A 23,185-nucleotide genomic window follows, 5' to 3' on the forward strand; every position below is an offset into this window, starting at 1 on the left:
CTTATATTAAATTATTCATGCTATTAGAGTATACCACCATTCATAGCAAAATCAATGGGTGACTTTAAAATTCTCCTCTACTGTTAAGCCTCCTTTTATCCTTCCAAGAACCATAGCTACTACTGACCTAATGGGAATCTTTCATACTCTCCATTCCCTCTAGCCCAACTAGTCACAGGGAATAAGTGTTGTAAGTAAAAGCTAGGCAGCAAGAAAAGTTACAAAGTAGACAGAGAAGCTTTGAAGGTAATTTAGAAAATTCAGCAACGATGATCAGCCCCTGAGTGACAAAGTACACAGAAAACAGCTGTGGTAACCTATAAGGCTGGCACATTAGCGATAAACAATTTTATTCAACCTCTGGAAACCGTTCTATTAATCTAAAAGCTTACCAGAATATTTCATGTTTCAAACAAACAAGAAATCAACTATTCCAGTACTTTGGTTTCTTGTTACTGAATCTAACTTGAAAGCTTAAATATTTATGCTTTAAATTACAATGGTTTTCAATTATACAGCTAATTATAATTGACACAACTCTACCCAATAAATGAAGTAGTTATAAGAATGGTTTTCTAAGCTTAAAAATTCTTATCACTCACAAATAAAGAATCTCTAAAATTTTGGCAATCAGTGATCAAAATAACCTTTTAAAAATGAATACTTTTTAGAGAAGTCTAAAGATTCATCCTAAATTACTACTGATATAGCTTAATATATTTTGCCAATTTTCCAACTGAATTTTACTCTGAAGACAACTATTATCTCAAAGTATTAATTTTTAAAACCATCTATGAAACCACTTCCACACACAATAACAACACAGAATAATGTTCGTAAAATGGTAAGTAAACAGGATCCAATTCGTGATTACAGCTAATAGAAGTATAGACATGAATGCATCAGACCAGGACTGGAAGGGTCCAAGAAACAAAAAATATAGGCAAAACTTTGCTTTATGATTTTTCTTGATGTTATATTCTTTTTAAAACATTTTATATTCCGATTGCAAATTAATCCCACCTCTACCTTTGGCAGACGTTAATCATACTGGCTAAATTTACAAGTATAAAAGCTAAAGCCCCCAAAAAATTATTTACTAAGGATAAAACAGAATACTCAAGATTAACCCTCAAATAGCATCAGTGTTACAAATTAACTAGATCGACATATAGAATCTGACATCTAAAGAATTAAGTTACTTTTATCTTTTGCAATTTTGTTAGTGGTCTCAACTAAAAGGAGCCTCCAGTAGTTAACCCAAGGACTTGTGAATCTTTCTGGCTTCTTAAATGTATATTTTTTAATGTTTATTTATTTATTTTTGAGAGAGTGAGAGAGACAGAGTACGAGTGGAGGAGGGGCAGAGAGAGAGGGAAACATAGAAACCAAAGCAGGCTCCAGGTTCTGAGCTGTCAGCACAAAGCCTGATGCAGGGCTCTAACTCAGGAACCCTGAGATCATGACCTGAGCCTAAGACTTAGTCATTCAGGCATTCCCTCCTTTTGGCTTTTTAAAGAGAAACCTCAAGGAAGCCTGCATGAAGAGGCAGCAACCCAGTATATGGTGTTGGCTATCACACCTTTGACTCAGCCTCACTGCTTTTATTCAAAGGATGGACACCTCTATAAAAGGCTTAACTGAAATCCAATGGCAATTAGTTATCGATGGTTTCAGTTCCATGTTAGAAAGACAAACATAACCTTACTAATAATAATTTTAAATAATAGCAAAGGAGCTTATCACCTATGTTTTCTTCCAGGAGTTTTATGGTTTCAGGTCTTACATTCAAAAGTCTTTAATCCATTTTGAGTTAATTTTTTATATAGTGTAAGACAGTAGTCTTGTTTCATTCTTTTACATGTGGCTATCCAATTTTCCCAACACCGTTTATTGAAAAGATTGTCCTTTCCCCATTGTTTATTCTTGCCTTCTTTGTCGGAAATTTAAAAGATGACCATAAGCTACATAACATCAGTATCAGCAATTTTTTTTTTTATCTGACTCCAAAGGTAAGGGAAACAAAAGCAAAAATAAACAAATGGGACCACATCAAACTAAAAAGCTTTACACAATGAAGGAAACCATCAACAAAATGAAAAGGCAACTTACTAACTGGGGGGAAATATTTCCAAATCATATATTTGATTATTGGTTAATATCCAAAATATATAAAGAACTCATACAGTTCAATAACAATGAAACCCAAACAATCCAATTAAAAAATGAGCAGAGAATCTGAATAGACATTTTTCCAAAGCAGACATACAGATGGCCAACAGGCACATGAAAAGATGCTCAATATCACTAATCATCAGGGAAATACAAATCAAAACCACAATGAGATACTACCTCACACCTGTTAGAATGGATTATCATCAAAAACACAAAAGATACCAAGTGTTGGTGAGGATATGGAGGAAAGAGAACACTTATACACTGATGGAAGGACTGTAAACTGGTGTAGCCACTATGGAAAACAGTATGGAGGTTCCTCAAAACATAAAAAATAGAGCTACCAGAAAATCCAGCAATTCCACTACTGGGTATCTATCCAAACAAAATGAAGACACTAATCTAAAAAGACAAATGCACCTCTATGTTCACTGCAGCATAATTTACAATAGTCAAGACAGAGAAGTAACCTAAACGTCCACTGATGGGTGAATGGAGAAAGAAGATGTGGTGTATATATACATTGGAATACTATTTGAAGGAAGGAAGGAAATCTTATCGTTTGTGACAACACGGATGGACCTTCAGGGTATTATGTTAAGTGAAATAAGTCGGAGAAAGACAAACACTGCATGATTTCACTTATTTCTGAAATCTAAAAACCAAGAAAAATCAACACAAAACAAAACCCAGACTCACAGATTTAGAGAACAGACAGGTAGCTGCCACAAAAGAGGTAGGTGGGTGATGAAATGGGTGAAGAGAATTAAGAAGCACAAACCTCCATTTACAAAAGAAGTCATGAGGATGTGATATAACATGGGGAATATAGAAAATAATACTGTATTGACTTTGTAAGGTGACAGATGGTATCTAGACTTATTGTGGTGACCATATCACAACATATATGACAGTCAAATCAGTATGTTGTATACCTGAAATTAATACTGTATGTCAATTATACCTCAATAAATAAAAAAATAACAGCAATGAGTTTTACCAGATTTGATAACAACTGCTCATCTCCTGTCCACTGACCACTCAAAACTCCCTTCTTTCTCACAAGGTACTTTTCCTTAATAATGCTGTTAGGAGAATAATATATTTAAAGGAACCACTTACTATCAGTTTTGAGTAAGAAGGTCCTGACCTGACAACAGAAAAAGGACCAGGATGTCCTGTGGAAAGTAGGGTAGCTCCCTGCTCCCTCATCTCTAACACTGTAGACTCTTTCATTAAAATGTATTCTTATAAATGTAGCACATGATAGAAAATTCAAAAGACACTAAATAAAGAGTACTAGTGAAAGTGTGTCGCATTCCCACCCATGTCTGCCAGACACCCAGATCCTCCCTACATTAGAAGTAGCCACTATTACCAGGTTGTTGTAGATTCTTCCCTGAGGCACATCCCATTTTAAAATACTATCCTATCCTCCAAACCTCAGCACTCCCTAGCCTGCCTGCATGCTTCATTTTTCTAACATTATTATTTACTATTATACACTTAATTACTTTACTCCTCTCCCAATCCTAACCCACAACAAGAATAAAAGCTATATTCCCAGAGTATACAACAATCGGTGGAACATAATGGAATCCTGACAAGTATCTGTTGAATGAGTTAATAACCTCATCACTACAAATACTAGTAACAAGCAAGTTATCTATTCTTTGCAAAATACTGATGCTTTTCCAAAAAGGAAAAAAAAAAAAAAAAAAAAAACCCTACAGAAATAGTGCACTCTGCTTAGGAAGCTAAATCAGCTTAAGAATATCTAAAATTGCAAACACTCCATATTGCCCATTATTTGAGATTATAAATTTTACACTGACTTTCTACATAAAAGGAAGTCTACTTAAACACCACTTGTAATATCACTTTCCCTTGAGATTTTCTCGAAAATGAGATGTCTTCTGCAAGTCTAAGAAAGTAAAATTGTAATGTGCAATCTCAGGAGTGCTGAAAAGGTAGTTTGCTATGAAATTTTTTCAGAATAAAGTAGAAATACATTATAAATAAAAACATTAAGAATAAGTTTGGGAAGAAATCTTCACACATATGCAGAAGGACATGTATTACAAGGCTTTCTACAGCATTGTTTCAAATAATTAACTAAATAATAGTTAAGATTGTCAAAAACATGAACATCCATCAGAAAAGACTAAGTATGCTGTATCTATCGAGTACAATATGAAGCTATCCAAAACAATGATACATTTCTATATAAGCTAAAATGGAACAATCTAGAAGATATATATCACAAGAAGATATATAGCACAAAACCAAATGTGTATTATTTAAATACCTAACCATTTATGGAATGAATGTATCACAGGAATGAATATATCACAGCAAGAGAATACACTCTATGGTATGGTAAAAGATGGCAGCTATACTTGTGGTGTTTAGAACATAACCTATAGAACAGAACTACCAAATCACTATGTTGTACACCTAAAACTAATGTAACATTGTACTTCAGTTAAAAAAATTAAAATTTGGGAGCTTGGCTGGCTCAGTCAGAACATGCCACTCTTGATCTCGGGTTGTGAGTTTGAGCCCATACTGGGTGTGGAGATTACTGTAAAAAAAAATGTTTAATTAAAATGTAAAAATTAACTAATTAACATAACCATTAAGCTCAATATAATATGGAAGGCTAACCCCCACCAAAAAAAAAAACCTGGTAAGAGAATGCTGCAGGGCAAAGAAACCATGAATTTGGGTGGGGTAAAAAGATTTACTTTTTACTGTAAACCACTTGCAACTGCTTGAATTTTTACCATATGAAGATTATTTTCTTCAAAATAGAGGGGGAAATTACAGAATAAAACTGAAAAGAAATATTACTTAAAATATGCAAAGATAATGGGCATCTCTGGCATAAGGGCTAAAACTGGAAATCACTTATCTCTTATTTCAACTATTACCTTATAGAATTTAAATTCAAATATACATCTAAACTGGAGAGATGAACAATAAATACTTTTGGATCATGACAAGTATTCATGCCACCTCAGAAAAATCACAACACAAAAATAAATAGCAACACAATGACATATCATTCTAACCTTCATCAAAACAACAATAGAAAGCTAACATCACACTTAATAGTGAAGTATTGTACATTTTTCCCTGATGTCAAGAAAAAGGCAAGGATGTATACTATTCATATCTATTCAGCATTATACTGGAAATCCTAGCTGGTGAAATTAAGCAAGAAAAGCAAAATAAGAATCCTAAAGATTAGAAATAAAAAATTAAATGCCATTATTTATACACAAGACTGGATACATTAATAACATGCAAAAGAGTGGCTCAGTCATTTAAGTGTCTGACTTTGGGTCAGGTCATGATCTCAAGGTAGTAGAGCTGAAGCCCCATATCAGGCTCTCTGCTCTCAGCACGGAACCCACTTTGGATCCTCTGTCCCCCTCCCTCTCTGCCCTTCACCTGATTGCAGGCATACTCTCATGCACGCGTGCAAAAATAAGTAAATAAACTTTAAAAAATGCAAAAGAAGCTATAAATATTAACATTAGTAAATGAATTTGGCAAGATTTCTGATTATAAGGTCAACCTCCAAAATTTTATTTCTACATCTGAAGCAACAATCAAATAAATAAGAAACTTTAAATCAGGAAAATTTACCGTAGCAACAATAAAAAATATCAAATACCATCAAATACCAAAAAATAAATCTAAAAGATGTACAGAGCTGCTTCACTAAAAATGTAAACATTACTCAGAGAAATTAAAGAAAATTTAGCATAAAGAGGTATACACTATGCTCATGGTTGGAAAGCTCAAAAAAATAAAGTGACAGTTCTCCCCAAATTGATCTACAGATTCAAAAGAATATCAGTCAAAACCCCAGCAGATTCTTTTTAACTGAAACTGATTCTAAAATTTATATGAAATTGCAAAGAATGCAGAATAGCTAAGACAATGTTAACAAAGCTGGAGGACCTACGCTACCAAATATCAAGACTTATCCAAAAGCTACAGCAATAAAGACAGTGTGTTCATTAGTGCAGAGATAGAGCAGAAAACTCCAGAAACTGACCCACATATTTGGTCACCTGATTTAAGACAAAAAGATACCAGAACAACTCACTGGGAGAAAATTAGGTTTTCAATAGTGTTAAAAATGAGCTTTGACCTTTATCTCATATCATGTCCAAACATGTGAAGTAGACTCAACTGTAAAACTTTAATAAAGTGAGAAAAACAAAACACAATTTTTTATAAACACTTTTTTTAAGTTTATTTTAGTAATTTCTACACCCAATGTGGGGTTCAGACTCTCAACCCCAAGATCAAGAGTCACATGCTCTTCCGACTGAGCCAGCCAGGCACCCCAAAACACGGAGTATGTAACTTTGGAGTAGGCAAAGATTTCTTAAACACAAAGAACACTAACCACATAAAACAGTAATAAACTGTAATTCATTAAAATTAAGAACTTCTGTTCATCAAAATGCTAAGAGAATGAAAAGTAAACCACAAACTGAAAGAAGAGTTGCTGTATATATATATACACACACACACGTCTGTGTGTGCATGCAAGTCAAAAATATATAAAGAATTCTTATAAGTCAACAAGACAATGGACATCCAAATTTAAACTGCACAAAACACTTCAACAGGCTCTTTAAAAATGTGGATATCTGCAGTCAATAAGTTAATGGAAAACTGCTCAATATTATTAGACATTATAGAATGCAAATTAAAATCACAATATAATACCAACAGAAAGGCTTAAATTAAAAAGACTTTGGGCCGCCTGGGTGGCTCAGTCAATTAAACGTCTGACTTGATTTCAGCTCAGGTCATGACCTCAGAATCATGGATTGAGCCCCAGTCGGCCCTGCTCTGGGCAGGGAACCTGCCTGTGATTCTCTCTCTCTCTGCCCCTTCCCTGCTCGTGCGTGCACACACTCTGTCAAGATAAATAAACATTAAAGAAAAAAAGACTGAAAATATCCAGATGTTGGCAAAATTGGCAAAGGTGTAGAATGCTAGAATTCTAACGCTCTGTTGCTGGTAAACTGGTATGGCCGTCATGTAAAGAGCTAAGCATACATAACCTAGGACTCCCCAATTCCCACCTGTGTATATACCCAAGAGAATTGAGACTGGATTTCTAGTAAGAGACATGTGAAGCAATGTTCATAGCAGCATAATTTATAACAGAGATCAAAAATAACCCAAATATCCACCCACAGGAGAATAAACTGTTCTATTGTCACAGAATGGAATGAGTACTACTACCACAAGCAACCACAAAGATGGACCTTTCAGACAAAATTCTGAGGAAAAGAAGCTAGACACAAAAAGAACCTATGATTCTACTTAGATGACGTATGAAATAGATAAAACTCAATCTGTGTTGACAGAAACTAAAATCCTGGCTACATATGAAGGCAGCTTTGCCCAGGACCCGGCCAGGAAGAGACTACAGGGGCTCTGTTATTTGGATCTAGATGGTGATTTCAATGACATATAGAGATATAGATATAAATACAAAATTGAAAATTCACTGAATTCTAAATTTAACATCATACACCATACTATATGGGTAATTTTAAAAGAGGATATATTACAAACAGAAGTATTGTAAAATGGTAGATAAATTTCTAGGGGAAAAAAACTTCTCAAAACTGAGAAGAATAACTAGAAAATCTAAACAAATCCTGTAACTAATAAAGAAAATAAATCCATAACTTAAATTCTTCCAATAACGAAAACTTCAAACTCAAATGGCTTTGCTGGCAATCTATGTAGAGTTAAAGAATAAGTCAGTAATAAAAACACAGCAGAGAATGGAAAGAGAAGAACATTTGTCTATTCCTTTTATGAGGCCAGCATAACCTTAATGCTGAAACTCAACAAGTACATTATAGGCAAACAAACAAACAAACAAATAAATAAAATAGAAATAAAAATTACAGACCAGCATCATGAACACAGATGCAATAAATGTAAGCAAAATTTAGTAAACCAAAATAAGTAATAAAAGAACACTATAGCATAATAAAGTAGGTTTCTTCTGGGAACCAGGTTGGTTTAACACTCAGCATCAATCAGGGCTGGGTGGCTCAGTCAGTTAAGTGCCCAACTTTGGCTCAGGTCATGATCTCACGGTTCGTGGGTTCAAGCCCCGCATCAGGCTCTGTGCTGACAGCTCAGAGCCTGGAGCCTGCTTTAGCTTCTGTGTCTCCCTCTCTCTCTGCCCCTCCCCTGCTCAGGCTGTCTCTCTCTGTCTCTCAAAATAAATAAATTTAAAAAAAAAAAAAAACCACTCAAGCATCAATGTAATATAGCACATTAAGAAAATAAAGGAAAAAAACGTGAGAGCATCCCAACAGATGGTGAAAAATTAGCTAAAAACTTACATGCATCCATGATTCAAAAAAATTCATTTAAGGGGCACCTGAATGGCTCAGTCAGTTAAGCATCTGACTCCTAGTTTCAGCTCACGTTATATCACAGTACATGAGTTCAAGCCCCTCGTTGGGCTCTGTACTGGTGCCACAGAACCTACTTGGGATTCTCTCTGCAACTCTTCTGCTCCTGCTTGTGCATGCTCTCTCTCAAAAGAAATAAATAATCTTTTTTTAAGAATTCATTTAAGAATATAAATAAACTGTGGTGCCTGGGTGGCTCTCTTGATTTTGGTTCAGGTCATGATCTCAGGGTCATGAGATCGATCAAGCCCCACGTCAGGCTCCATGCTGGGTGTGGAGCCTGCTTGGGACTCTCTCTCCCTTTCCCTCTGCCCCTCCCAAGCTCACACACACACACACACACACACACACACACACACACGTGCTCTCTCTTAAAAAAAAATAAATAAACAAAATTAATTTGAAAAAAAGAGAGAGAGAGAAGAGGTACCTGGGTGGCTCAGTCCTTTAAGCATCTGATTTTGGCTCAGGTCATGATCTCACAGTTTATGGGTTCGAGCCCCATGTCAGGCTCTGTGCTGACAGACAGCTCAGAGCCTGGAGCCTGCTTCAGATTCTGTGTCTCCCTCTCTCTCTGCCTCTCAAAAATAGATAAAACAGGGGCACCTGGGTGACTCAGTCGGTTAAGTGTTGGACTTCTCAGGTAATGATCTCACAGTTCGTGACTTCGAGCCAAGCCCTGCATCAGGCTCTGTGCTGACAGCACGGAGCCTGGAGCCCACTTTGAGTTGTGTCTTCCTCTCTCTCTGCCCCTCCCTGGCTCGCTCTCTCTCAAAATTAAACAAACATTAAAAAAAAATTTTAATACTTTAAAAAATTAAAAAAAAAAAAAAAAAAAAAAAGAATAGGATTGCCCGAGTGGTTCAGTCGGTTGAGCAGTCTGACTCTTGATTTTGGCTCAGGTCATGATCTCACAGCTCATGATTTTGAGCCCCGCATCACACTCCGTGCTGACAGTGTGGAGCCTGCTTAGGATATATTCATTCATTCATTCATTCATTCTTTCTCTCTCTCTCTCTTTCTCTACCCCTCCCCTGCTGGCACTCTCTTATTCTCTCACTCTCTCAAAATAAATAAATAAACTTAAAAAAAAAAAAAAAAAAGAATAGAAGTTAGAAGTGAACTTCCTTAATTAGAAAAAGAGTACTGCAAAAAAATTATTTAGATAAAGCCAACAGAGAACATCAAGTAATGGTGAAAACCTGAAAGCTTTCTGTTTCACAACAATATAAGTAAACCCGTTACCATGACATTTATACATCTGTTCAATTATATACAAGGCAGCCCAGTCGCACAATAAAAAGAGAAACAAGTAAAAAGGTACAGGAATTTAAAAGAGAGAAATTAAACTAATTCACAGAGTAAATGACTATATAAGTAGAAACTATTTGCAAGACCTCTATTCACAGAACTATAAAATATAGTTGATAAAAATTTAAGAAAATCTAAATAAATGAAGACACCATGTTTATGGTTGAAAGATACAAAAAGTTCTCCCCAAATCTAAAATTACCAACACAATCCTAGTCAAAATTTCAATTTCTGAAAGAAAATTAACAAGCTTATTCTAAAATCTATATGAAAATTCAAATGACCAAAAATGGTCAAAATCAATCTTGAATAAAAACAAAGCTAGAAGATTTACTCTATCAGACATCAAAACTCTCTATAAACTGTGAAACCAGGGTAACTAAACAGTTTGGCACTAGAACAAGTATAGACAAGTAAACTAATATATTAGAATATAATGCAGAACAACCACATCCATGGACAACTGATTATTAAGGACATCAGTCAGGGAAAGAGGGTTTTTTCCAATAAATAAATGGTGTTGGCTCATTAAATATATCTATATATATCTATAGATATAGACATAGACATAGATGGAATAAAATGAACTTAGTTCCAGGTGAATTACAGATCTAACTGTGAAAGACAAACCATAGAGCTCCAAAATGCTAACAGAAGAAAAATGTCCTGATGTGCTCTACATAGAAAAAGATAAGATATGAAGCACTAATCATAAAGAATTACTACACTGGAATACATTAAAATTACCTTTTCATTCATAAGAATCTCTCTTCATTAACCAATACAACAGAGTAAAAAAGCAAACTACGAATTAAGAAAAACTACCTGTAGCACACATAACTAACAAAATACAGACTGTATAAGAACTCCTATAAATTGGGGCGCTTGGGTGGCTCAGTTGGTTAAGCACCTGACTCTTAATTTCAGCTCAGGTCATGATCTCACGGTTTGGGAGTTTAAGCCCCATGTCAGGCTCTCACTGACAGTGCAGAGCCTGCTTGGGATTCTCCTTCTCCCTCTCTGCCCCTCCCCTGCTCACCCACTCACACTCTCTCTCTCTCTCTCTCAAAATAAATAAATAAACTTAAAAAAAAAAAAAAAAAGAACTCCTACAAATCAATGAGAAAAAAACCAAAAGAAAAAGGGGCAAATGTCTTAAATAAGTACTTCCAAAGAGAATGTTTTAAATATATGAAAAATAACACAGTAATCAGTGAAATGTAAATTAAAACCATAATATGATAATGTGAGACTATCAAGACAATAATTAATATCTAAAAGAACCACAAGAATGTGAAGTTACCACAACCCACATGTACAATTTTGAAAAATAGTTTGCCATCATCTATTAAAATAGACAATATAGAAACCTCTATCTTGGCATATGTCTTAGCACTCCTAGTTATACACTCAAGAGAAACACATGCTCAGGTAAAAGATGTTCACAGTAAACACAGTAAACAACCCAAATGTCCTTCAACAAAATGGATAAATATATTGGCATGTTCTCATAATTTCATACACACACACACACACACACACACACACACACACACACACAAAGAAAAAAGATGAAGACTTCCACTTTCCACCAAGACAGAGTAACAAGAACCAAATCCACCCTCCCACCTCAAACAACAAAAACAAAAAGAAACAAAATACATGAAACAAAGGTTCTCAAGAAAATGGTCATGAGAAATAAAGTCACAACAGAAAATGAAGGTCACTGATCTCTAAAAGATAGTAAACAAACAAAATGAGCTTCTGGTTTCTCCATTTTATTTAAACTGTATTCAGGCCACAGCCAAGGACAAGAGAACCTAAGAGGGCCAAGGCAGCTAGAGTTTTCAGCGCAGTTACAAAAAAGGAGACAGTTACAAAGAAAACTCTGGAGATCTGCAGGGTATCCTCTGAATATTTAGCTAAGTACTTCATTTGAGGTTCATGTGAGGAAGAGAAAAGAACTACCAGAAAGGATTAGAGGGAACAATAATAGCTATAACTCACACAGGGCCTGGAATAATGTCTATTCCCATCAGTCAGAATAGAAAACCTCATAATTGATAGGGCAGTGGGTAGAGTGCTCACAAAGGTTTTGGATCAAGAGTGGAGTAAGTGAACTTTAAATTAAATACTGATCTGGTACAGCCTAAAAAACAGCTTAAAAGATATGAAATAAACTCATTCAAAGAAACTGAACTGCATTCATAACAAAGTTCAAGAATACTTAGAAGAATACAAAATATCTACCACCTGACCAGGTAAAATTAATTATGTCTGGTATAAAATCAAAAAGTACAATAAGCATGCAAAGAACAGGAAAATATGACCCAGAGACAAGAATAATCAAATCAAAACCAACCCAGAATTGGTGCAGATGACAGAATCAGTAGCTGACAACATTAAAACAATTATAACTGTATTCTTTTTGTTCAAAAAGTTAAGTAGGGACTTGGAAGGTATAAAAATGAACCAAACTGAACTCTTAGCAATGTAAATTACATGGTCTTAAGATGAAAAATACACTGGATAAAATTACAGCAGATAGACACTGCAGAAAAAAGATAATCTTGAAGACATAGCAATAATAAATACAAAGAGAGAAGAAGAAAGAAAAAGAATAAGATATGTAAGAAAACTTCAAAAGGCTTAATATATGTGTAACTGGAGTCTATGAATGGATAAGAGGGAAACAAAATTTATTTGAAGTAGCAGAAACATTTTAAAATTTTATTGAAACTATAAACTTGTTGATCTAAAAAAGCTCAACGAACCAAACTCAAAAAATATAAAGAAAACAACACCAAGGTATATAATAATAAAAATGCTTAAAACTAGTGATGACAAAAATCTTAAAATAACCAGGGGAAAAAAAGACACAGAAGAAAGATAAAAATGACAGATTTCTCGCTAGAAATGATGCAAGCCAGAAGGCAGTGAAGCAGTATCTCTAGAGCACTAAAAGGAAAAACTGTCAATCTAGCATTCAATACTCAGCAAAAATATACTTCCAAACGGAAGGAAAAATAGACCTCTTCAGACATACAAAAACTGAAGGAATTCCATACCAGCAGACCTGCACCAAATTAAAATTAAAAAAAAAAAAAAAAAGTTAAAGTAAGTATTTCCAGGAGTAAGAAAACAGCATCAAATGGAAATAATGGACCTATGCAAAGGAATGAAAAACATGGAAACAATGACTATGTGAATAAACTTCTAATTATTCATACATTTTAAAAAATACTTTTAAAGCATAAATAGCAAACATAGTATAAATATTATAACATATGAAGAAGTAAAAGCACATGGTAACAATAACATAAGTTCAAGAGATGAACTGAAAGTCCTTATACCACACATGAAGTTTATAATATCACACTTTAAGGGACACTGCCATAAGACAAAGATAAAAGTAAACACTAAAATAGCAACAAAAAGTTATACCTGGCTGCCTTTTATCAGGTTGAGATAGTTCCCCTCTACTAGTTTGTTGAGTGTTTTTATCATCAAAGGATATTAGATTTTATCAAATGCTTTTTCTGACTCTCTTGAGATGATCATGTGATTTGTTTTTTATTCTATTGATATATTACATTACTTAATTTCATAATTGGAAACAGTATTACTCTTGACATAATCCTACTTGGTCATGTTATAGAATTCTTTTTTTGTTTTCAGATTTATTTATTTTGAAAGAGAGAGCATGAGCAAGGGAGGGGCAGAGAAAGTGAATCCCAAGCAGGCTCCACGCTGTCAGCACAGAGCTGTCTGACAGGGGGCTCAAACTCATGAACTTCCAAGATCATTACCTGAGTTGAAACCAAGAATCACTTAATGTCTGAGCCACCAAGCACTCCTATAATTCTTTTGATAATGTTACTAGTATATAGTTGATCTTTATATCCACATTCAAAAGGAATACTGCTATTTGGTTTTCTTGTGATATCACTGGTTTTGGTATTTGGGTAATACTGGCCTCATACAAAAAACAGCTGGGAAGTCCACCTTCCTGTTTTTTTCTTTAAAAATCTGTTAAGAATTGGTATTATTTAATTTTTCTTTAATTCCTCTTTAAATAAATGTTTATCAATTTTGTCGATGTTTTCAAAGAACCAGATTTTAATTTCTTTGATTTCCTCTACTGTTTTCTATTACCTATTTCATTAATTTCTGCTCTAATCTTTACTGTTTCCTTCTTTCTGTTTGCTGTAGGTTTAGTCTGCTCCTTTTACCACTGTCTTATGTGGGAAGGCTAGAGTAGTGAGTACTCTAGCACTAAGTACTAAGTACTTTGTTCTTAGTACAGGCATTTACAGCTATAAATTTCCCTATAAGCACTACCTCAGCAGCATCCCACACATTTTGATATGTTGTATCTTTTCATTCATCTCAAAGTATTTTCTGATTTCCCTTTTGATTTCCTCTTTGACCCACTCATTATTTAGGAGTGTGTTGTTTAATTTCCACATACTGATGAATTTCTCAAATTTCTTGCTGCCATTGACCTCTAATGTCATTCCATATGATCAGGAAATACAATCTGTATTATTTCCATCCTTTTAAATTTACTGAGGCTTGGGGTGCCTGGGTGGCTCAGTCGGTGGAGGATCCAGCTCTTGATTTTGGCTCAGGTCATGATCCTAGGGTCGTGGGATCAAGCCCTGCATCAGGCTCCACACTGAGCATGGAGCCTACTTGGGATTCTCCCTCTCTCTGCCCCTCTCCCTTACTCATGCTCTCTCTCTCTCTCTCTAAAAACATAAAAAATAAATTAACTGGGGTTTGTCTTACCACCAGCAAGAAGTTCTATCCTGGAGAAACCCATGTGCACTTAAGAATAATGTATATTCTGTCATTTGGTGAAATAGTCTATAGATGTCTATCAGGTTTATTAATTGGCTTATAGTATTGTTCAAGTCTTCTATTTCCTTGTTTACCTTCTATCTAGTTGTCCTATACGTTACTGAAAGGTTCTGAAGTTTTCCAATTATTATTTTCTCCTCTTTCCTCCCTGCTTCAGATGTCCTCATATGAAGGGGGATACCTGGAGCTGCTGCTGCCATTTTATAACCATAATGGGAAGGGAAGTGTAGACCTGCTAAACCCACCCTGGCATCACAGATTCCAGACTTCTTGTTAAATGAAGTAATAACTGTCTGTGCAGTTTAAGCCCACGCTACTCAAAAGGTGGCCCTCAGACCGCTGCTAGTCTGCAAAGTGTGTGTTACCAGTCCACAACCACAATAAATGTGTGAGAGCAGGCATTCAAAAACTTTATAGTAATTTTATATTCCCACATTTGTATTGTATTTTAAAAATAAAATTCAGCAATGAATTGAAACTAACAAACAAAAAAACTGGTCCTTCACCACGTAGTGGGAAAACATTTGTTTAAGCCACTTTTAATTGGGTATTAAGTTACTTGCAGCCAAAAACATCCATGAACTCAGCAACATCCAAAAGAAAGTAGTCTATGCAAGTCCTCTTATAGACTGGCACATTTTAAGAGTAACCATTCTGCACATAACATACCAGGTAAACTTAAACAAAAACAGAAATGAGTATCATTGGAGACTAGCATTCTTGTCTCTCATGCAATCATTCATTTCTAAGGATCCCAGAGCACTACGGAAAAGGGAAAAAGGAAGACATGTAAGAAAATTCAATGTATATACAATCCAATGACATGAAAAAAATAAACTCTAAAAGAATAAAAGCACAGATGATTGAATCATTATGCATGCCTACTCAAAGAATAATTCACATTCTATAATCAGTAGTTAAAAGAGCTTGTCCAGAAATTACAGTTATAGTTAACAAACATCTTAACTGCCTAATGAGATTAACTCTAATTGAATAAGTGCTCAACTACTAAACAAGACAACCCTATTTTTTTGACCAAAGAAAAAAAATGCGTCTATGGTATACTTATGGAACCTGCATCTTACACCAAATAAAGTTCTCCTATCTAAATAGAAACAACACTGGGGCACCTAGGTGGCTCAGTCAGTTAAGGGTCCAACCTTGGTTCAGGTCATGCATAGTCTCTTGGTTCACAGGCTCAAGCCTCAGGTTGGGCTCTGTGCTGACAGTGCAGAACCTGAAGCCTGCTTGGGATTCTGTGTCTCCCTCTTTCTCTGCCCCTCCCCTGTTTGAGATCTGTCTCAGTCTCACAAAAATAAATGAATGTTAAAAAAATTTTTTTAAATAAATAAATAGAAACTAAAGAGCAATTTTATATTCAAATTGCCTTGGACTTGAAATATGCCACAGATAAGATTCTTTATCAGGAAATACAACTGAAGGTGAGGTTTTTTTTCTTTTTATCACAAGTTTATTCCCAACACCAGAAGTCCCAATTTGATTATGTCTTTTTTGTAATATACGTTAGGGTTACTTAACATGTTTAAAAGGTACATATTTCTTTTAACAATCTTGATATAGAGCAAATGCTTTAGTTGGTACAAAGTACTAATGATTTTTATTTTAAAGAAAAAAGTTATGATGATTACATATTTAATATAAAATTCTTACACATGCCAAAAACACTAAACATATTACTTTTAAACTAAGAAGCGCACCTCTGATGTACTTTTACAAAAGAATTACTTCCATTACTCTGCAATTTCATGCTTCCAAATCCAAGAACAAGATTTATATCTAGAATGACATTAAAAAAATTTTTAATGTTTATTTTTGAGAGAGAGAGAACACACACAGGCAGGAGACGGGCAGAGACAGAGGGAGACTGAGAATCCGAAGCAGGCTCCACACTGTCCAAGCAAAGCCCAATGAGGGGCTCGAACCCACCAACCACCCACTAACTGTGAAATCATGACCTGAGCCAAAGTCAGATGCTCAACCGACTGAGCCATCGGGGCTCTAGAATGACATTTAAAAGAAAAGGGGCTTGTTTCACCAAATCACCACACTTCCTACTTCATTAAAACACTCCTTATGCTTTCTAATTTCTTTGAATGAATAAGTTACCAGTTTAAGGAACAGAAGCATGATGTACAACCAAGAGTTTCTTGATTATAACATCCATAACATGGAATCTTACTTGTACCACATACATGGATATTCATATGCATATATACTAAGCCATCTTAAGTTATTTTAAGGCAATGGCTTTACTGACTGAAAATGTGCTGAACCTAGAACTGCTCTAAAATACAGTCTTCCGAAAAAAATTTTGTTTTGAAAACTGAAAACATTTGCTCAGCTGTTCTGCTCAAAATTATACATTTCCCCCCTTTTTCTTTCCTTCTTTTTTTTTTTTCTTAAACAAATAAACCATACGCCCTTTTAAAGAAGTAATCTCGGGGCACCGGGTGGCTCAGTCAGTTAAGCATCTGACTTCGGCTCAGGTCATGATCTCATGGTTCATGGGTTCTAGCCCCACGGTGGGCTCTGGACAGTTCAGAGCCTGGAGCCTGTTTCAGATTCTGTGTCTCCCTCTTTTTCTGCCCCTCCCCCACCCATGCTCGCTCTCTCTCTCTCTCTCTCTCTCTCTCAAATAAACATTAAAAAATTTTTTTAAAAAAGTAATCTCAAGGAAGTTGTTCTCAACACTGGAGCCATTACTCAAAAACAATGTCAGACTTCTTCAAAACTGTCTTCAGATCTACATTTATAAACCAAAAGAAGGAATTAACATATAGTCAATTACAAAGTCAATTACAAACCAAGCATGGAGACTCTTCACTTATTCTTCATACCAATCCTACAATGTGAATATCTCAGCTTTAGAAATAAGGAAACCAAGGTCAGACAAGACCTGTGGCTGCAAAGTCCCTGGATATACCTCTGGCTCCTCTCATTGTTACCACAATAGAGACCTTAAGTATTCAACTTAATAGTCAGCAACTCTCTTTCCAATCTTGTCTCTAAAAACATTTGTTAACATACTCCACCCCTTAAAGACATATCAAAGCTCCAAGAAATGATGGGCCACCATAAAAAGCGGTTAGAACAATGTTCTTCAGTACCTGAAGACAGACCCAAGAAAGAGACTCCAAGACATTCTGAGTAATGATGGGACTGCTGGAATAATTAAAGAAGCTGAAAGCAAGAGTTCTGAAAAACAATCATGTGGATGTCTGTTTTAGAAGGCTTGTAAAAACAAGGATTTACTTGTATCCCAGAAGTGGAATTTGAAGGTGGAAGGAAAACAAACATGTAGTCAAAATTCCTTCCCAAAAATTCATGCATGGATTTGGAAACTACTACTATCTGGCAAGAACTGAAGTGAAAGAGCCATAATAAATATTCTCCATGCAACAGCAGTTTGAGGAACCCACTGATAATTTGTTTCTTCATTCACAACTCTCAGCAAAGTGCTGAGTGACATCACTGCATACTTGAATGACTACTATTTAATTTGCCTATTGAAAATCTTGCCTTCCCAATTAATATTTAGAGTAGCAGACAAATGGTACCGATGGGAGACTTTTTTCACAGGTATCTTGTTCTGAAACAGCCTAAGGCCACACTGGAATTTTATTCTAGCAATCTCTCAAAGGATATGCAACCTTAACGTGTGCAATATTTTTGTGAATCAAGACACACTTTATTAGGAGTGCCTGGGTGGCTCAGTCGGTTAAGCATCCGACTTTGGCTCAGGTCATGATCTCACTGCTTGTGAGTTTGAGCCCCGCGTCAGGCTCTGTGCTGACAGCTCAGAGCCTGGAGCCTGCTTCGGATTCTGTGTCCCGCTCTCTCTCTGCCCCTACCTCGTTCATGCTCTGTCTCTCTCTCTCTCTCTCTCTCTCAAGAATAAAACATTTAAAAAAAAATTAAAAAAAGACACACTTCATTTTCAACCACTTATACAGCCCTGATTGATCCCAAACAATATCAAAACTATACCAAACAACCTCCCACTTTTATGTGATCAGATTCAAAATTAACCTCCATTACAAGAGCTACACATACACCAGAGCTTTTTCTACCTATACAAGTTCTTAAGGACCTGGAGTTCTTGGTCATCCAAATCTTCTAGATGATGACTGTAACCTTTAGAACCTCTAGCTCAAGGTTCCTAGGCCTGGAACACCTCCAGAACATCATGAACTACTTGGGTGGGTGGGGATAGAGAAAGTAGACAATAAAAGGGATATAGGATAGATTTCTAAAGGCTTAGCTATTTAAGAACATTTGGCAAACTAAACTCATTTGTAATCTATTTTCCATACTGTCAATAGCCAAAAAAGAGACAGAGAGAGAGAGAGAGAGAGAGAGAGACAGGCAGACAGACACACAGGAAAGGTGGGGAGGGACAGACAAATTAAGAACAGAAAAAATGCAATGTTAATGCTCTTCACAGTGACAAAAAAACCTGCTGGTACCAAGGGATAAAATTATCCTAAGATGCACTCACCCCCCATACATGCTTTGTCCACTACTTATACTATTTGTGACTCAAATTATTGATTTATTAACTAGGACTATAAGAAGTTTTAAATAAAAACATGGACTGGATAGTGCTAGTGAAACAGTAAACAACCACTGGAATGTCCTAATAAGCAGGAGTAAATGTTTATGGGGGTAAAAAATTTTTCCCAGAGTCCCACAGTGATCAAATATAAAGATACACAGGGGATTTCTGAGAAGAAATCCCAAAAGAACTGGCCAACTAGTCCCTGTTTGTTCCTCATCTTTTTTAAAGTGACAATATATTTTTTTTAAGGTTTTATTATTTTTAAGTAATCTCTACATCCAACGTGGGGCTCAAACTCACAACCCCGAAATGAAGAGCTGCATACACCACCAACTAAGCCAGCCAGGTACCCCACTTTATTCCTCATCTTTATGTAAAGTCCAGCCTAAGAACTGGGCTGATCTAGTCCTGGCCCTCATCTCTAATGTCAAAAAGGAGAATAAAGATGTAAACTCTCCATACTAAACAAAAGGAGATGGGGTTGGTGCACAGACCAGTGAGGTTCGGAGTCTCTGGATTATGCAGGAGTTACACTCATGTCTGCATTTCTCCTCCAGTGGACAAGTACAGCAGCAGAGACTGACCACTAGCACCGGAAAACACACCTTCGAATGCAATGCTTCATTCAAGCACCAGAGGAACCCAAGGCCTGGGAGCCCTACCCTTAAGTATCCCATCCTTGGACAAAGGGAGAAGGAAGAGAGTAAGAGGATTATATCAACATTCTGGTTTATCACTGCCCACCCAACCACCACCAACAACAAACAAAACCAGAAAAGACTAAGGTTAAGTGTTTACCGGCTACTCTATACTGGTAAGAGAGGAAACAAGAAACCACTGCTAATCTAATCTAAACAACTTTAAAAACTTTTACTTAATTCAGCATAGTTAACCCAAGGCCACTGTTGCTCCTTTGTATTTCAGAAGGGGTTGTATTACTTTAATGACAGACACAAAGAGTAATATTTTTGTTAACACTGGCCCTAAAGTATAAATCCCCTTCCACCAGCCCCATATCCAGGGACCTAACCACACAAGTGCCCTGTCATTGAAAATCACCCTAATGTCACAGCTATCTCTGCACTAATCATGTTTTAGAGAAACTGGAAAATTCAACATTGGGAACATTCTGCTGCAACATGAGTGAAATTAAATTGGCTATTAGGTAGTAAAAAGAACAAAACTGTCCTCACACAAACCACCTGCTAGGCTCTGTACCCCAGTGACCTGTAGTCCTCATATGATTATATGGGAATCTTTTTGAACCTCTTATACTTTTTAGCCATATACTAGCATCCAGAGGAATATATTTTTTTAACTACATTTGTTAAAATTCTAAATATAAACAGTCTTCAACTCCACTTCTGCCTCAACCCCCATCCCTCCCCCAATACCAAATCTTTCCATTGGAACCCTAAGCAGCTAGGAACAAAAATCTCTATGAAGGTTCCCAAAGACTTAAAATTCTTGTTTTTACCACTTAGTGGTCTATTGCTATTCAAAACCCTGTACAGCAGGTACCTTTTAGCTAAGGAGATCAGAAAACACCAAAGCCCCAGCAGCCCAACTGTTTTCTTTTCTAATTATTGAAAGGGGAACCTGTGGAGGGATTAAAGATTTAGCCTTACCCCAGAGCTAAAAGCCTCTCTCCACCAGCAATCCTATCTCTTGCTGGCCTAAGCAGAAAGACAGAACAGGGAATCAAATCTAGTCTCTAGCATCACTTTATAGGACATTAATAATGACAGTCTGACCAGCCACCCAACAGCTCTTTAATTTAAAGGTCAGCATAATCCCAAGCCTTCCCTTATAGACTATCTTCTGTGATGTACTGGCATACAACAGTGGGGTATTTAACAATAAACTTCTCCAATCACATATAATGGGACAGTAATTTATGATCAAGAACTATATACCTTGTTTTAATTTTTTTTTAATGTTTTACCTACTTTTGAGAGAGACAGAGACAGATAGAGCACGAATGGGGGGGGGGGGGGGGCAGAGAGAGACGGACAGAATCTGAAGCAGGCTCCAGACTCCAAGCTGTCTGCACAGAGCCCTACGCGGGGCTCGAACTCACTAACTGTGAGATCGTGACCTAGAGCCAAAGTTAGACACTTAACTGAATGAGCCACCCAGGCACCCCAAACTAGATACCTTTTTAAAAAAAAAAACACTTTCCATATTAAATATACCCTTCATGGAAGATGTTTATAAAGAATAAAACATAGCTGAAAAACTAAATTCTGATTCAACGATTTTAAGTAATATTTTCTCAAAACTTGTAATATAGACTTTTTAATTCCTTTAAAAAATTTTTAGTTCAGAAGGGCTATCTCATCCTGGAGGATTTTGCCAGCTTGATCTTCAATTCCAAGTACTTCATTCAAGTCAACTCTGGAACATCTCTAGTGAAAAGATTCTCACTGAACTCCCTTAGCAAGTTATTCCATTGTCTGACTGACCTCACTGTCAGGTAAAATTTTAGCAGGAGATTAGAACATTTTTCTTTTTCAGTTCCACAACAGAGTAGTTTTTAGATCAAAAAGAATTGCTGCAGCATCCCTGCTGACACAATAGGATAAAGCAAAGAAAAAAAGCACTGGTTAATACCATTCAGCTACTGTAGAGTTTATTTCTAAAGCTGTGAATATAGTTTTGAAATATGAAGCTTAAAGTAACATGGACAGCCAAAGCTGTATGGTTTTTGTTGCTTCATTTTTTAAAATTAAATCCTTTAATGGCTATTTCGTCCATTCACCTTTCTTTTAATACCAAGAAAGGCGAAAAGAAAAACATTTCATGTTAGTAAATGCTTTATTGACCTAACTCTTATCTGAACAAAAATGACCCATATCTCACAACCTCTAAAAGCTTGTAGATTTTTTTAAGCCAAATATACAAAACATCACATGCGAAGATTTTGCTTTTAATCCTTAAAGTACAGCCAGGCAGCTAGCACTAAATGGTCTGCGCCCATGCATATAGCCTATTACACAATCCCTCAAAAAGTTCCCAACCGACAACTTTCAGCTATCCTAAAAATAATACAATATTTAATTCTTTTGAATATGTGGTTATATGTGCTAGTTACCTTTTCATACCCAGATTCACATTCTTAAGGGATCTATATATAACAAGCAAGATCTGTTCTACCAATAATGAATTTCCTATCATCCATATTAAGATAAAAAGCATGTTCATTTATCCATTGGATTCAGTTATTTGAATACTCTTAAACTATTCACTAATAACAGGCAAAACAAAGCTTCAGATCCACACACTTAGGTACCCTTGATTATGCAGTTAACTCATTTAGTTGGGTTCTGGTACATGGACATACCTATATATTTGTTAGTTACACAAAGAAAAAAACTCCTTTTAATGGCCACAGGAAATAATCACCCCAGTATGCAAATCTACAAAATCAAAGATAATAAAGGTGGTTCCATTCAGTACTCCCACTTTCTAAAATCAATCCCACCACCTGCACCTCCTCCCAAAAAACCTCTTCTGCATTTGGAATGAATATTAGAGATAGAGCAGAAGCCTGTTTCTGCTCAACCAAAGATCTATGAAGCATCCTACCACACACAAAGTAATTTTGAGCAAAGTAGTCCCAACATGTTCTCTGCCATCCTATCCCACTCACCATTTTAATTCCTCTAAGGTGTACCTTGTTAGAAACACGGAAGCCAGCAATCACACAAGCCACAGGGGTTTGAATGAAGAACAGTAAGTTTACTTGGGCTGGTAGTCAACTACACATGGGTTGGGCATGATG

General features: G+C 35.9%; 1 protein-coding gene across 2 annotated transcripts in view; it reads right to left on the minus strand.

Moving 5' to 3' along the window:
• The window catches only part of ZFAND3 (zinc finger AN1-type containing 3), a 320,914-nt gene that overhangs the window by 234,147 nt on the left and 63,582 nt on the right, over positions 1–23,185 (minus strand). The gene's annotated exons all lie outside the window — the stretch shown is intronic.

This window comes from Panthera pardus, unplaced genomic scaffold, assembly GCF_024362965.1.
Source record: "Panthera pardus isolate Hobbes unplaced genomic scaffold, ASM2436296v1 HiC_scaffold_17, whole genome shotgun sequence".
Lineage (NCBI taxonomy): Eukaryota > Metazoa > Chordata > Mammalia > Carnivora > Felidae > Panthera > Panthera pardus.